Source organism: Bos indicus x Bos taurus, chromosome 15 (assembly GCF_003369695.1).
Source record: "Bos indicus x Bos taurus breed Angus x Brahman F1 hybrid chromosome 15, Bos_hybrid_MaternalHap_v2.0, whole genome shotgun sequence".
NCBI classification, from domain to species: Eukaryota; Metazoa; Chordata; class Mammalia; order Artiodactyla; family Bovidae; genus Bos; species Bos indicus x Bos taurus.
The window spans coordinates 40,266,193-40,283,006 of record NC_040090.1 but is presented as its reverse complement, the minus strand read 5'-3'; the positions used below and the strand labels follow the sequence as shown (position 1 = coordinate 40,283,006).

Below are 16,814 nucleotides of genomic sequence, written 5' to 3'. Positions count from 1 at the left end.
CTGATAGCTCAGTTGGTAAAGAATCCACCGGCAATGCAGGAGACCCTGGTTCAATTCCTGGGTCAGGAAGGTCCACTGGAAAAGGGATAGGCTACCCATTCTAGTATTCTTGGGCTTCCCTTGTGGCTCAGCTGGTAAAGAATCTGCCTGCAATGAGGGAGACCTGGGTTTGATCCCTGGGTTGGGAAAATTCCCTGGAGAAGGGAAAGGCTACCTACTCCAATATTTTGGTCTGGAGAATTCCATGGACTGTATGGTCCATGAGGTTGCAAAGGGTTAGACACAACTGAGTGACTTTCACTTTACTTACCCTGTATTGTACTGTTTTAGGCTCTGGAGAATGTGATGATGAACAAAAATAGTAATGACCTTCCTCTCACAATCTAGTGGGAGAGAGAGATTTTAATCAAATTATTGACCAAAACATATAATTATAAATTGTGATAAATGCTGTGAAGAAAAAGTATATATTCTTTTGAAAGGAAAAAAAACAGGTAGACCTAATTTGGATAAGTGATTAAAAAAGGCCTTTCTGAGGAAGTGACATTTAAACTTAGACCTACAGGATAAGGAGTTTACCGGAAGGGAAAGGGGGTGGAAGGATTTCCAGGCAGAGGCAAGAGGTTTTGTGATATCATTTTATAGTACTTATGACCTTTTTAGATGCTTATATAATTAGGTACTAGTCTATGAGCAAGACAGTTTATAGAGCTGTGTTACTGAAAAGATGCATATAAATTACATTTTTATAAATGAATTCCTGAATTCCTGCAGGCTTACATTATATTCACTGTGCTATATCATCTGCCTTTGATTGATGTTCAGTTACTTCAATTACAGCTAGATTGATTTTTCTAAAGCACAATTTTGATGATGCTTTTTCCTGCTCAGAAACCTTTACCAGCTCCCCAGTTACCCAACAAAGTCCACGCTTTTCAGCCCTTCCACACTGGTCCTGGTCTTAGTGTCCTACTTCATCTTTAATTACTTCTCTTTCTTCAGTACTCTCTGTTAGCCAGTAGAATTTCTGGATGAGCCATGGATGCTTTCTCATAGGTCCACCTTCACTTGTATTGTTTCTTTTCCCTTATGTTTACCTCCTGAGATTGTCCAAATCACATATGTATTTCCAGGCCCATCACAGATATCCCCACTTAATCTCAATGTTCTTCTCTGATCAGCCCAGCTGAAAGTCACTTTTTAAAAAGACAAAAAACACGTTTTATTTATTCATTTATTTTAATGACTATATTTCATTCATTAATTCTTATGATATAAAATATTCATTTATTTTACTTATTTTGGCTGCGCCCTCCAGTATGTGGGATCTTAGTTCCACAACCAGAGACTGAACCCACACCCCCTGCATTAGAAAGTGGAGTCTTTACTGGACCGTGGGTGAAATCCTCTTCTGACTTCTTGCATGCACACGTGCTAAGTTGCTTCAGTCGTGTCTGACTCTATGTGACCCGTTGGACTGTAGCCTCCCAGGCTCCTCTGTCCATGAGATTCTCCAGGCAAGAATACTGGAGTGGGTTGCCATGCCCTCCCTGAGGGGATCTTCCTGACCCCAGGGATCAAACTCGGATCTCTTCTATCTCCTCCATTGGCAAGTGGGTTCTTTACCACTAGTGCCACCTGGGAAGCCCTCTGACTTCTTATGATACATTATTTTTACTGCTCTTTAAGCTCTTTACTCTTCTTATTTTGTTTTGAAGTTATTTCTAGTCATGTCTTCCCCACTAGACCTGTAAGCTTCTTGAGGCCAGAGTTTGTGAAGGATGAGTCTTTGCTTTTCTCACTGTGCCTAACATAATCTCTTGCATATGGTAGGGTCTAAACAAAAAAATTTTGGAAGGGATTTAAAAGTTAATTGTTGGTTGCTAGATTGCTTATAGAAAGTTGTTAGTGGCCTCTAACAAAATGCATCAAGGGATTAATATACAAAAATATCTTTTGTAATGTTGCTCATCCTAAATTCTCATTTTCTTACAGAGCTACTACTCACTTGGGATGTTTGTATGTCTTTTTGCCCATTTCACTGACACTGATTCACAGAGATTATTTTAGATTCATAAATGGTTCTGTCATTTCCATTTTTACCTCTCTTTTGAAGGTTTGCATGCTCGTTTAGCTGTAAAAAAGACGAAAAGAACAAATCAGCCCTCTCCGGTTGTTGATACCCAGCGGGGAGAAATAGATTTGAAAGCATGTCTAGATAATGTACTTATTTTGATTGTTTTGGGTTTTCCAAGTACATGTGACTTCAAATGAGTTTGGAACAATCCCACACAGAATTTCCTTATTCATTGGTGCATCTGGACCTATACCTCTGGTGGACAACTTTATAAGTTTTTATTAAAACCCATTTCTCTTTGAGAAGCGGTGCCCTTTATTTCTGCCTGAATAAACATTTGAACAGCTTTTAGATTACTCTTCAATCTATGACTATAGGACCATGCCATGGCTTTAGCTGATGTAATTCTTAGCTTATTTTTTATATTGAAAGAACATTATCTAAGGCAATATTTAAATATGCAAGATTTCTGATAGAAACATTTCTCTCCAAGGACAAGTAAAACAAAGTATAGTTGCAGAATAATGTGTAAGTATCTATGATTTATTTAGTATTTGTAATTCATTTAACATTACTGTTTTGGCTAGAAGCATCTCTTTGTCAGTCTTTTTCAGTTTTATTCACGTTCCCCTTTATATTAACAGCAGATTCTTTAAAAACAAATGATTTAGAAATTTCATATCTTTATGATTAACGCTATTGTTCTTAAAATTTAACCCTTGAATAATATATGATTCTCTGTAAATTGATGAGTTTATCAGAGGTTCTTTCTCTTTGACTATGTGATTTACTTTTCTTTTAAAATTACTGTATAAATATTAATAGTAAAACAAATAAAATCTTTTAAGTTATAAGTAAAAAATAAAATATTTGTAATTCCTTTCAGGGGCAATCATGATTCTAGGTATTTGTTAATTTAAGAAATCTCTAAATAGATAGTGATTAAGGAGACATAAATCTGGATTTAAAAAGTAGAAAAATCTAATTTCCTCTCTGGATGCAGTTTTCATATTAAATTAGGGACCCTAGAGTTTAAAAATGATTTTCTTTCTTTTTTAAAAAAATATTTTTTCCTTAATTTGGCTGCATCAGGTCTTAGTTGTGGCCTGTGGAACCTTGTTGAGTTGCACGGCTTCTCTCTCATTGTGGGGTGGGCTCAGTAGATGTGGTGCATGGGCTCAGTTGCTGCACAGTACTTGGGACCTTAGTTCCCTGACCAGAGATTGAACCTGTGTCCCCTGTGTTGGAAGGCAGATTCTTAACCACTGAACCACCAAGGAAGTCCCCCCAAATTTCTTGAAGATTGTTTTGACCTGGAAATTGTGCATTACTATTTAAGAAGATCATGCGGGCCTTTTAACCTTTCCTTGTTACATTGTTCACATGATGTATTTGCTAAAGACTATTTATTTTAATTATTTAGTCTTAACACTGATTTATCAACAAATATGGCCAAATAAAGTAATAGTGTTTTAACTCCCATAGTTAAAAACTATATATTCTTGAGCTCTTAATAACTGAAGGCATTTGAAGGTATTTTCATTTGCTAATTTGAATGACAATTAAATGGTCAATATAGTGTTCCTCTTTTGGATTCCCTTGGAACCATATCATAGGGCGAGATCCTTGACAGACACATGGTTTCATTTGGTCATACTTGATACCATAGGGGAATAAGATGAATGAGTAGCTAAAGATCTTGAGGATAGAAATAGAGCCTGTATTAGGCACAATCAGGTTGATAGAGATAACAAGAAGCTATAAAAAGTGCAGATGAAGTGATTTTACTTATTAAGGTTCATTCTTTCATTCAACAAGTATTTCTTCATTGTTCAAGCACATCTGATTGTGTGCTTGGTGTTGCTTTAGATCAAGGTTTCTCAGCCTTAGCACTACTGTGGTTTTGGGTTGGATAAGTCTTTGTAGTGGGCCTCTCTTGCATTGTGGATGTTCAGCAGCATCCTTGGCTTTTAACCTTTAGATGCCAGTAGCACTCCCTTGGTTGTGACATTTGAAAATGTCCCCATACATTGCTAAGTGTTCTCTGGAAGACGAAATTACCAGTGATTGAGAACCACTATTTTAAATGAACATTTTAAAAGCAAATTTTTTGAACTTTATTTTGTGTTGTTTCCCTATTTCAAAAGTTGTACATGTTCCATGTGATTTGGTCTTTCAGTATATCCTGGGTAGTGCCCTATCGGGAAAAATGACTTAGGTTTTATAATGGGATATGAAACTAGGCATATTAGCTATAGAAATAACAGAAATACCTTATATTTTAATATTAACTGTTGATTTAATCATAATTTGATAGCATTTATGACATCTGGGATAAAATAATCTATTTCTTGATCTTTTAAAAAACACTTTGTACCTAAGAGCAAATTCTTACAAAGAAACCTAAATGCTTGTTATTTTTTCCTCCTTTTAAGAATGATCCTATTCATCTTTTGTTTTAAAGGCTCTGTAACTTATTGGTGCTGCATAAAAATTCCATTATTGTAGAAACTGTTCTCTTTGCTTCTCTGCAGCATCCTTTTCTGAAGTTATGAGAGATATGAAACATATTCTGAAAATTCATTCAAAGCTTTAAAACTTATTATATCCAGGAGAGACAGATTTAAGATTGCTGAGGTTTCTGGTTGAAGTACTTCAAGCAGAAATCCATACTCCATTAGACTCTCTAACATTGTGACCTTAATTTTCCAGATATTTTGCCCTTTAAATTGAAAGCAGTATTTTAATATTGTTTAAGTCTTCTGGAGGGGCTTGTAATATCACAGACTTAAGTTGTGAAACATTTGAAACAATTGAAAAGTAAAATAGCAACTGACTTAGGACTGTGTATCATTATATATATATTTTTATTTCAGAATATATAATGATAGAAGGATATGCATGAACATATCTAACACATTGAAATTTGTGAAAAAAGCTATTTAGTAAGTTGTTCACACTGTACTTGAGCAGAATTTTACATGGGGCTGATTCCTGGCATTGCCTAAAGAGTTTCTCATTGGGAATAGTTGTTACGTTCTCTGAAGTTAGGAAATTTACTTTGTATAAAACTATGCTCTGGGTGAAATGAAAATCTAGCTACTGAGTTATCTTGCTTCAGCAGATAAAGCAGGAAATGTAAAATTGTGTTACACTACCAAGTCAAGAAACTGAGAACTATTTACCAAAAAAACCCTATATGGAAAAGGCTAAATGAAAAGCCTCTGTTCTTTCATTAGCAAATTGTCAGTTTTTAAATATATGCTCATTGAAAAATGTACACATTGTCTCAAGTAATTGATATATTGGGTTGGCCAAAAAGCTCATTTGGGTTTTTTCTTAACATGTTATAGAAAAACCCAATGAACTTTTTCACTAACCCAATAATTTAATCCAATTCCTAACTTAAAGGTATTAAACTGAATTGAATTCCTTAGGGACTCTTAATTGCTTTGTCTATTTTCCATTGTAAAATGTTGTTTAGAATCTAAATTGATCATATAATCTTTAGTTTATGGCTCCACTGAAGGATGATTTATCAAATATTCTTTATTAATTTATAGCTTAAATTTTATATTAACCTCTGTGTATTACCTAAATTATGAGTTAGCTATTAAAGGGATATGGTACCCTCTCCAAGTTCTTTTACACATATTCATGTTAGTTAAATGCCAGATAAATCACCTGACTATATTAATGCCAGGTAATTATTGCATGAGTTGCTAGGGAGCATTCTTTAGCATAAAAAAGCAATTGCAGGTAGTTTCTTTAAATCTTTTGCTGTCCTGTTGTAATCCAAAACGAGGGTAGTTTGCCCTTATTAGTATTGATGTTTTATGAGTTCTCCATTGCTTAGGCTAAAAGTGAAAATATCCTTGCCTTTTGGCAGAATGTAACCTGTTTTTGGAGAAGGAAATGGCAACCCACTCCGGTATTCTTGCCTGGAGAATCCCCATGGACAAAGGAGCCTGCCAGGCCACAGTCCATGGGGTCACAGAGTCGGATGCGACTGAGTGACTAAGCACACAACCTATTTTTGCTGAGAGAGTGGTTTGGTGAGTCTCCAGGTGAGTTTTTAATCTCTACTTTGTTGGTCAGCAGTCTTAGTCCACCTGTTCACTGATGCACTGTCTCCCAAAAGATTATTCATATCCTCATCAGATCAGGACAGAGAGATCCATTGCCTCCACTGAAAGAACAACTTGTGAGATGCAGCACAGTGTCCAGAGATTGTCATCAAGCCCCTGGAGGATTGAGCTTGATATACAGTATAAGAATGCCTTTTCTGTGAACTCGCCATATCATTCAGGAGTGAAATCCTCTGGCTAGACCTGACACTTCTTGGATATGGCTGAACATCAAAGGGAGAACAGATTCTGGACAACTCAAACTTAATCATACCAGTTTATATCAGGGGTATGTTTGGAAACATTCCTCTTAGCTTTTATATACTTTTACTCTTGTGAGAACGGTTAATTGGCCAGACAGTAGTGGTTCATTGTTCTATATTTATCTCCTGAAGCAGTTCCTGACCCTGACTTTTAGGGCTATTCTGTTAGGAAAGTAAAGCTTTAGATTTCTCCCCTCTTTAGGACCTTTTAAAAGGAGTAGGCACTCTGCTTCTCTTTCAGCCTCTGTAGAGACGTGCATACATGTGTGTCCATCCATTCATTCATTAAGCATTTGCTGAGCACCAGACATCAGTGCAGGACACATCTTGTTAGTTTGGGTTACTCTGCAAAATTAATGGGAAATTGCCTATATTCTCGAACTATATTGTTTTTCCAGAAAAATTCTTGCAATTGGCGTTTTGTCTTTAGTTAGTGATAACAAAGTAATATATAAAAATATACCTTATGAGTGCTAAAATGACAAAGTCCACCCTTAATATTTCCCTTGACAGAACATCTCAGCATGGAAATAGAAGATATGAAGAGTAATAACCAAGTGAAATTTTAGTATTCAAATGAAATTTTAGTACTCAAAAATACAATTTAAATAAAAAGCTCTCTAGTAGTTAGATTTGTTTGACTAAGTTCTAGTTCAACTATTAAACAATAATACTTCATAAGTGGTGTTGTGTATTTCCTATTGTTTCACGTCATAAGCTTCGCATTACATCATCAGACACATGGTGTCTGCTGGTCCCACTTTTAGTGGGATTAATGTTCATCGGTCCCCCTGTTCATGGTGAAGGCACCTTACAGATCTTTCTTCTCTTTATTCTCGGTGTTCTGAAATTTCATAATGGTCAATGTGGATAATTTTTCATTAATTTTGCTGTGAAATCTGTGGGCTCTTTCAATTTGGAAATTCTTTACTCCTATGAAAGTTTATTTGTATTATTTCTTCGATAATTGCTTCTCTTTTATTTTCTATATTTTTTGCTTGAACTCTCGTTATTCACATGTTGGATCTCCTGGGCTGATCCTTAATTTTTCCATCTATTCACTGTCATTTCCACCTTTTTGTCATTTTGGTCTGTTTTCTAAGATATTTCCCAAATTTATCTTCTAACTCCTTTATTTAATTTTTTAAAAAACTTTTTTAGATTTTTCAGGACTCCCTCTGGTTTCTGAATATTCTTTTATTGTGGCTTCTTATTTTATGGATATGATATCTTTTAACTCTCAGAGGCTATTTTTATATATGTGGTATAATTTTGCTACTGGCCTTCTCTCTTTTTCCTCTGAGATCCTTTCCCCCCACTTGTTTGTTCTCTTTCACACTTGAGACTTTCATAAAATGTCTAACTATGTTTTCCTGTTTAAGAGTGAGGTATTAAAATTGTGTCACAAGCTCTGTGTCATCTAGTAAAGGTGACCTGGTAACAATCTAAGCTCTTTTACTAGGGGATGCAGTGATTGTGGTGGCTCAGTGGTAAAGAAGCCACCTGCGAATGCAGGAGATGCGGGTTTGATCCCTGGGTCGGGAAGATTCCCTGGCAAAGGAAATGGCAACCCATTCCAGTATCCTTCCCTGGGAAATCCCATGGGCAGAGGAGCCTGGTGGGCGATGGTCCATGGGACTGCAAAAGAGTTGGAAAAGATTTAGTGACCAAACAACAGCAACCAGGGATTAGGGGAAGAACCCCATTAGGTCAGTACCTATGCACCTTTTAGCGTATCAGGCAGTTTCTCCAGTGAGGAAGTTTTGGGTCTCCAGCCAGGGTGATGTAAGCCTGGTTCCATGCATTATAGGGCATAAGCAGGGCAAGAGGGATGGAGTATCTCAGTATGGTACTTCACTTTTGGTTTCAGGTATACTTGAACCCCAAGCCAGAACCTGTCTGAGGGATAACTTCTAGTCTTTTGCAGATTGAGGAAGGTAGTGGTCTGGCTGTGCAAAATCTAGGATACTTTTGAAAATTTTGCATTGATTGGGACAACTCAAATCTATAAATTGCTTTAGTAATAATATTTTAGGCCATAAACAAAGTAATCCAATGCCTGGGCCATTTTTGTTTCTTGTCTTGAGGCCTAGAAGAGAATAGTGGACAGTACCAGATACTGGTAATTGGGACTAAAGTGACACCCCTACACCCAAGTGGTCTTGGCAAATTTACTGTATCTTTTGTGTAAAAGAAGTAATAATTTTTCTAAAACTCATTGCTGTGCCAGGTTTAAGGATGGATTTACATACTCTCCCCTTCGCTGATATCCTTCTGAGATGCTGAGAAGATTCTGTCTAAGAGAAAAGTGTGTGCTTTTCTCATTCCTAAACACTTAATTCAGTGTTTCACATTTTCCCAGAGACAGCCAGTGTGCAGGGTCCTTTCAAAGGCAACCTCTTTATAGTCCTTGGTCTCCTTAAGATCAATCGGACCTTCTAAGATATATGTTCATTTCTGAGTATTGAAGATTGCAGTTATCTAATAATAGCAGTTTTATTTTGGTGGATCATGTGTCACTCAAAACAGCAGAATACCCGCTGGACCCACAGCTCACCTAATTGTTTTCAATGGATGGTGATTTAATATGTTACAAAGTTGTGTATAGCCATTTCTTATGCCTTAGAGCAGTGGCTCTCAAACATTTTGACCCAGACCTCAGTATGAAAAAATTTACCTTGCTACACGCATACACACACACAAGTACCTGAACCTAGTTTGGAGAAATAATACCTTTATGACAAGTGTTATACTCTCATATCTTCTTTTACATTTAAATTTAGAATGTTGTGTCCCACAGATGATCTAGTTTGTGAATCATGGCAGCTGTGGCTCTTACAGTTGGGGGAAGGGGGTATGGTAGATTGTAGACCTTTTGGCACCCTGATAAAAGTATTGGACTCCCTTCTCAGAAGAACGCCCACACACTCTCAGACACAAATTTTTGTATATGTTTTCAGGAGATGTACAGTCTTTAGTTACAAACATGGACTTCCCAGTTCTAAAAACTTCACATAAAATTTGGAGTTATCTAGCTTTTCAGTGCATTTCACCCAGCATACCGAATATCATCAATATCACAGTCCCATCTGCCCTTCCTCCTTTTCTGTTGCTAGGTGTTAATACAGGGTTTTAGGCCAGAGAGACCACATAATAAATAAAAAGTCTCAGAGGATCCATATTCTTTCTGGGCATGTAGTTGTCTTTGTGGTATTTAGAGATAGTGCACAGGAACTAGAGAGACTTGCTTCGAATATGTCAGGAGCTGTTGTGTCCTTTGCAGAGCTGCTCCTTGTCTCTGCATATCAGACCCTTAGCAACTGTAGGCTGATTACCTGCCCACCTTCACTTTTAGTTGAGAAACTTATTTATTACCAGTTACCTTCCCCAAATAGGTGACAAATAGATGGGGAAGCAATGGAAACAGTGACAGACTTTATTTTGGGGGGCTCCAAAATTACTGCAGATTGTCGCTGCAGCCATGGAATTAAAAGACACTTGCTCCTTGGAAGAAAAGTTATAACAAACCTAGATAGCATATTAAAAAGCAGAGACATTACTTTGCCAACAAAGGTCCGTCTAGTCAAGGCTATGATTTTTCCAGTGGTCATGTATGGATGTGAGAGTTGGACTATAAAGTAAGCTGAGCACCAGAGAATTAATGCTTTTGAATTGTGGTGTTGGAGAAGACTCTTAAGAGTCCTTTTGACTGCAAGGGAATCCAACCAGTCCATCCTAAAGGAAATCAGTCCTGAATATTCATTGGAAGGACTGATGCTGAAGCTGAAACTCTAATACTTTGGCTACCTGATGTGAAGAACTGACTCATTTGAAAAGACCCTGATGCTGGGAAAGACTGAATGCGGGAAGAGAAGGGGATGACAGAGGATGAAATGGTTGGATGGCATCACTGACTCAATGGACACAAGTTTGAGTAAACTCCAGGAGTTGGTGATGAACAGGGAGTCCTGGTGTGCTGCAGTCCATCGGGTCACAAAGAGTCAGACACAACTGAGCAACTGAACTGAACTGAACCTTCCCCAAGTGTTCTTTGTAATCACCACCTGATACTTCAGATGGAGCCACAGCTTTGTTGTATGTACTTCTGCTCCCCCCGCCCCCGCCGCTTTCACTTTTCATGCTTTCTACCCTGACTGCAGCCATGAAATTAAAAGACGCTTACTCCTTGGAAGGAAAGTTATGACCAACCTAGATAGCATATTCAAAAGCAGAAACATTACTTTGCCAACAAAGGTCCGTCTAGTCAAGGCTATGGTTTTTCCTGTGGTCATGTATGGATGTGAGAGTTGGACTGTGAAGAAGGCTGAGCGCCGAAGAATTGATGCTTTTGAACTGTGGTGTTGGAGAAGACTCTTGAGAGTCCCTTGGACTGCAAGGAGATCCAACCAGTCCATTCTGAAGGAGATCAGCCCTGGGATTTCTTTGGAAGGACTGATGCTAAAGCTGAAACTCCAATACTTCAGCCACCTCATGCGAAGAGCTGACTCATTGGAAAAGACTCTAATGCTGGGAGGGATTGGGGGCAGGAGGAGAAGGGGACGCCAGAGGATGAGATGGCTGGATGGCATCACTGACTCGATGGATGTGAGTCTGAGTGAACTTCGGAGTTGGTGATGGACAGGGAGGCCTGGCATGCTGCGATTCATGGGGTCGCAAAGAGTTGGACACGACTGAGCAACTGAACTGAACTGAACTGACCCTTCCTTCCACAGATGTTTATTGAGTTTTTCCTACATTCCAGACTTTGTGAATGCAAGGAGTAATACAGTGGTAGGAAAAAATCCTGTCTGTGTATGCCTGGCCACCCTTGCCTTGTTCCTCTAGGACTTCTGCTATGTGGTCAGTTTTCCCAGGCCACCATCCTTGGGCTTCATGGCAGCCCTGCTGCTGACTTCCTGATTAATTGGGGTTTAGTATTTAACTGTTTCTTGCCCACACTGGAAATTTTCATCTGCAATTTTTTTTCTGCCTGGAACTACAAGCACACACATATATTTTCTTGTGCACTTTTTGTTTTGCCTAGCACCAAAAAAATGCATACTTTCCTTTTAAATAATAATGTAAATATGCAAATTTTAAAATGTCATTTCTGCTGTTGGTATGTTCTGAGTCACTATTTTAGAACTAACATCATGGGAAAATGGTGTTAATGTGCAAAACTCATCCCTAATATTAAGAGGATCTTTGAAAGATGTCTTAATAATGGGGACATTTTCAACTGATAAAATATAGGCTCACAGCATTTGAAACATTATTAGTATTCTTTCATGAGCAGACATCAATCTCAGAAATCTTGTGTACAAACATGATAAATCTGGTCTGTATTACACTCTGATAAAATATCAAAAGAATTCTATTTACTTCACTTTGTTATGAATGTGAAATATTTATATATTTTTGCAATAACTTCCACAGCAGTTGGAACAAAATCTAATACATTGTTAATGGTGTAGTTAAAAATGTGTGCATTATATCCCTATTTGGTTGCAGTTATCCAGCAGTTTTTTTTTTGGGGGGGAGGGGGGGAAGATTCTTAAAACTTGTGTATTTTGCAGTCAGGTTCCACAAGTAAATGCCCATGGTGAACATCTCTAATCAATCATAACATTCTTCCTCACTGAACCTGGACAGTTTCACATCCTCTTCAACATGGTGATACAGGTGGTGAACTGAGTGCCTGTGAGATGAAAGCTATTTGTCATATTTGTTTTGCACTTTAACCATTAGTATCAACAGGAGTTACCAAAAGTTCTGAAGTTTGGAAAAGGGAAACTATAATGAAGTAGAATAATATAGTGGTGTAGTCAAGGGTTGGCAGACTGGGTTGGCAGACTTTGTTGGCAGAGGGCCAGATTTTAGGTATTTTAGGTTTTTTTAGGCTTTATGGATCACAGAACTAGACATAGGCACCATGTAAATGAGCGAGTGTGGCTATATTCGAATAAAACTTTATAAAAACCGGCGGCAGGCCAGACTTGGCCAGCAAACCAGTTGCTGTTTTAAATCACTGCTATTCAAAGTCCATCTATGGACAAGTGATGTGAACACCACCTGTATGCTTCTTGGGAATGAAGTTTCTTGTTCCACACTCTAAGACTTACTGAATCAGAATCTCTGGAGATGGTACCCAGGAATCTGCATGTTTACTAGTTGGTAAGGTGATTCTGGTGCTCATTAAAGTTTGAGATCCTCTAGTTTAAATATATGGCACTTCTTTCAAAGTTACATAGGGATCAAGTGTGAAACTACCCGATGCATTTAATTAATGGCTGATCTTTAATTACTTTTCCTATCTTTCTATGGTGTTTGATCTACTCAAGCTTTATACTTCATTTTGGTCATGACTGGGAATTCATGTTCTGCTAGAAAATTACTGATTTCCTCTAGGGTTCAGATTTTTTGCTGTGGTGGCTCTAAAACATTTCTGCAATTTTTAAAACAGTTCTATTAAGGCTTGGATTTATGTTCACTCCCTTGGATCTAGGTAGGATTATGAGAAGGCAATGGCACCCCACTCCAGTACTCTTGCCTGGAAAATCCCATGGACGGAGGAGCCTGGTAGGCTGCAGTCCATGGGGCCGCTAAGAGTCGGACAGGACTGAGCGACTTCACTTTCACTTTTCACTTTCACGCATTGGAGAAGGAAATGGCAACCTACTGCAGTGTTCTTGCCTGGAGAATTCCAGGGACGGAGGAGCCTGGTGAGGTGCCCTCTATGGGGTTGCATAGAGTCGGACACGACTGAAGCGACTTAGCAGCAGCAGCAGCAGCAGCATGGTTACTTCAGCCAACAGAATAGGATGGAAGTGATACTGTGTAACTTCCAAGGCTGGTTCAGAAAAGGTCATGCACCTTTTATCCAGTTCTCAGTGGGTCTGTCTCTGGGAGAAGTCTGCTGCCAAATAAGAAGTCTGATTGCTCTGAGCCCACTGTTCGGGAGAGGCCATGTGTAAACTCCTAGCTATCAACCAGCATCTATTGCCCTCCAGTTGAGTAAGCCATGCTGGACACACAGTCTAGTTGAACTTTCAGATGATGACAACTCAGCTGGCATATCAAGGCAGTCACATGAAAGACTCTAGCCTAGATGAGCCTTCCCTGACTGATAAAATTTGTGAGCATAATAAAATAATTATTGCTTTAAGCCACTGATTTTGGGGTACTTTGTTATGCAATAATTGTGACTAAGAAAATTACTGTAGAATTGGAAATATTATTGTTTTATAATTATTTTAATGGCTTTCTCATCTGTGCTTATGATTTCTTTTATACTCTGAATCTTTTATATATATATTTTCCCTCTGTTTCTTTTCCATTACAGTTTATTACTAGATATTAAATATAGTTCCTTGTGCTATACAGTAGGTCCTTGCTGTTTATCTATTTTACATAGGGTGGCATGCATCTGTTAACCTCATACTCCCAATATATCCCTCCCCACCTTCCCCTTAGCCATAATTTTTTTCCTATGCCTGTGAGTCTGTTTATTTTGTAAATAAGTTCATTTGTATCACTTTTTTAGATTCCACATATAAGTGATTCATATAATATTTGTCTTTGTCTGACTTACGTCACTTAGTATAATAATCTCTATATCCATTCAAGTTGCTGCAAATGCAACTTTATTCTTTTTTATGGCTGAGCAATATTCCATTGTGATATATGTACCACATCTTCTTTATCTGTTCATCTGTTGGTGGACACTTAGATGCATCCATGTCTTGACTGTTGTAAATAATTCCACTTTGAACATTGGTATGTATGTATCTTTTTGAATTAGAACTTTCATGTTTTCCAGATATATGCCCAGGAGTGGGATTGCGGGATCATATGGCAACTCTATTTTTAGCTTTTCAAGGCACCTCCATACTGTTTTCCATAGTGACTGTACCAGTGTAAGAAGGTTGTCTTTTCTCTATATTCTCTCCAGCATTTGTTATTTGTAGACTTTTTGATGATGGCCATTTGGACTGGAGTGAGGTGATAACTTGCTGTAGTTTTGATTTGCGTTTCTCTAATAATTAGCAACAAAGGTCCGTCTAGTCAAGGCTATGGTTTTTCCAGTGGTCATGTATGGATGTGAGAGTTGGACTGTGAAGAAAGCTGAGCAACGAAGAATTGATGCTTTTGAACTGTGGTTCTGGAGAAGAGCACCACAGTGCTCTTGCGAGTCCCTTGGACTGCAAGGAGATCCAACCAGTCCATTCTAAAGGAGACCAGTCTGGGTGTTCATTGGAAGGACTGATGCTGAGGCTGAAACGCCAGTACTTTGGCCACCTCATGTGAAGAGTTGACTCACTGGAAAAGACCCTGATGCTGGGAAAGATTGGGGGCAGGAGGAGAAGGGGACGACAGAGGATGAGATGGCTGAATGGCATCACTGATTTGATGGACATGAGTCTGAGTGAACTCCGGGAGTTGGTGATAGACAAGGAGGCCTGGCGTGCTGCAATTCATGGGGTTGAAAAGAGTCGGACACGACTGAGCAACTGAACTGAACTGAATGATTAGTGATGTTGGGCATCTTTTCATGTGCCTTTTGATCATCTGTATGTCTTCTTTGGAGAAATATCTAGTTAGGTCTTCTGCCCATTTTTTTTTATTGTTATTGAGCTGTATGAGCTATTTGTATATTTTAAAAATTAAGCCCTTGTTGGTCATATCATTTGCAAAATATTTTCTCCCAGTCCATAGGTTATCTTTTCATTTTGTTTATGATTTCCTTTGGTGTGCAGAAACTTATAAGTTTGATTAGATCTCATTAAAAATTTTTTTTGCTTTTATTTCTATTACCTTGGGGTGCTGACCTAAGAAAACATCACTATGATTTATGTTGGAAAATGTTTTACCTATGTTCTTTTCTAGGAGTTTTACGGTTTCATGGCTTATATTTACGTCTTTAAGCTAATTTTAGCTGACTTTTGTGTATGGTGTGAGGCATGAGATGGTTGGACAGTATCACTGACTTGATGGACATGAGTTTGAGCAAGCTCCAGATGTTGGTGATGGACAGGGAGGCTTGGCATGCTGCAGTCCGTGGGGCTGCTAAGAGCTGGACACAACTAAGCAACTGAAATGAACTGAACTGATGATGTGAGGGAGTGATCTAACTTCATTGATTTACATGTGGCTATCCAACTTTCCCAACACCACTGTCTTATCTCTTTTGTATATTATGGCATCCTTTGTTGAGTATTAATTGACCAGAGGTGTGTGTGTTTATTCCTGGGCTCTCTAGTCTGTTCCATCGATCTATGTATCTGTTTTTGTGACAGTGCTGTGCTGTTTTGACTACCGTAGCATTGTAGTACTATCTGAAGTCTGGAAACATTATGCCTCCAGCTTTGTTTTTTCATTAGAAAAAACATTTCATCAGAATTGCCAAAGCAATTCTAGTCTTTTGTCATTCTGTATACACCTTAGGATTACTTGTTCTGGTTCTGTGACAAATATCATTTGATAGGGATCACGTTAAATCTGTGTATTGCTTTGGGTAGTGTGGCCATTTTAACTAAATTATTCCAATCCAAGAACAAGAGATATCTTTCTGCTTCCTTGAATCATCTTTGATGTCCTTTATCAATGTTTAGTTCTCTGTGTATAAGTCTTTCACCTCCTTGGTTAGGTTTATTCTGAGGTATTTGTGTGATTTTAAATGGGGTTGTTTTTATACTTTCTGATATTTCATTGTTAGTATAAAGAAATGCAACAGATTTCTGTATATTAATCTCATATCCTGATACCTTGCTGAATTCATTTATCAGTTCTAATAGTTTTTGATAGAGTATCATGTCATCTTCATATAAGGATAATTTTACCTCTTCTCTTCCAATTTGGATACCTTTTATTTCTTGTCTAATTGCTGTGGCTAGGACTTCCAGTACAATGTTGAATAGAAATGGTAAGAATGGGCATCCTTTTCTTGTTACAGAATTTAGTGGGAAGGCTTTCAGCTTTTCACTATTGAGTGTTATGTTGGCTGTGGGTTTGTCAGAAATGGCTCCTATTATTTTGAGATATGTTCCCTCTATACCTACTTTTGCTAGAGTATTAATATTTATCATGAATGGATGGCTAATTTTATCAGGTGCTTTTTCTTTGTCTATTGAGATGAACAAACAAAACCTAAAGTTAGCAGAAGGAAGGCAATAAGAAAGATCAGAGAGTAAATAAATAAAATAAAGATTAAAAAGATAGAAAAAAAATCAATAAAACCAAGAGCTGTTTTTTTGAAAGGAAAAGTGAAATAGACAAACCTCTGGCCAGGCTCACCAAGAAGAGTGGACCCAAATAAAATAAGAAATGAAAGAGGAGAAATTACAGCCA

The 16,814-nt window shown here is 37.9% G+C and overlaps 1 protein-coding gene across 7 annotated transcripts in view; it reads left to right on the top strand.

Annotated features, from left to right (window-relative positions):
• Positions 1–16,814, top strand: part of STK33 (serine/threonine kinase 33) — a 193,103-nt gene that overhangs the window by 53,232 nt on the left and 123,057 nt on the right. Inside the window, exon 1 of one of the 7 annotated variants that reach the window (XM_027563208.1) lies at positions 6,047–6,144. The exons of the other annotated variants lie outside the window; for them this stretch is intronic. The gene's annotated coding sequence lies outside the window, so the exon portion shown is untranslated. Of the gene's footprint in view, positions 1–6,046; positions 6,145–16,814 lie in introns of those variants that run through there. 7 annotated transcript variants of the gene reach the window in all.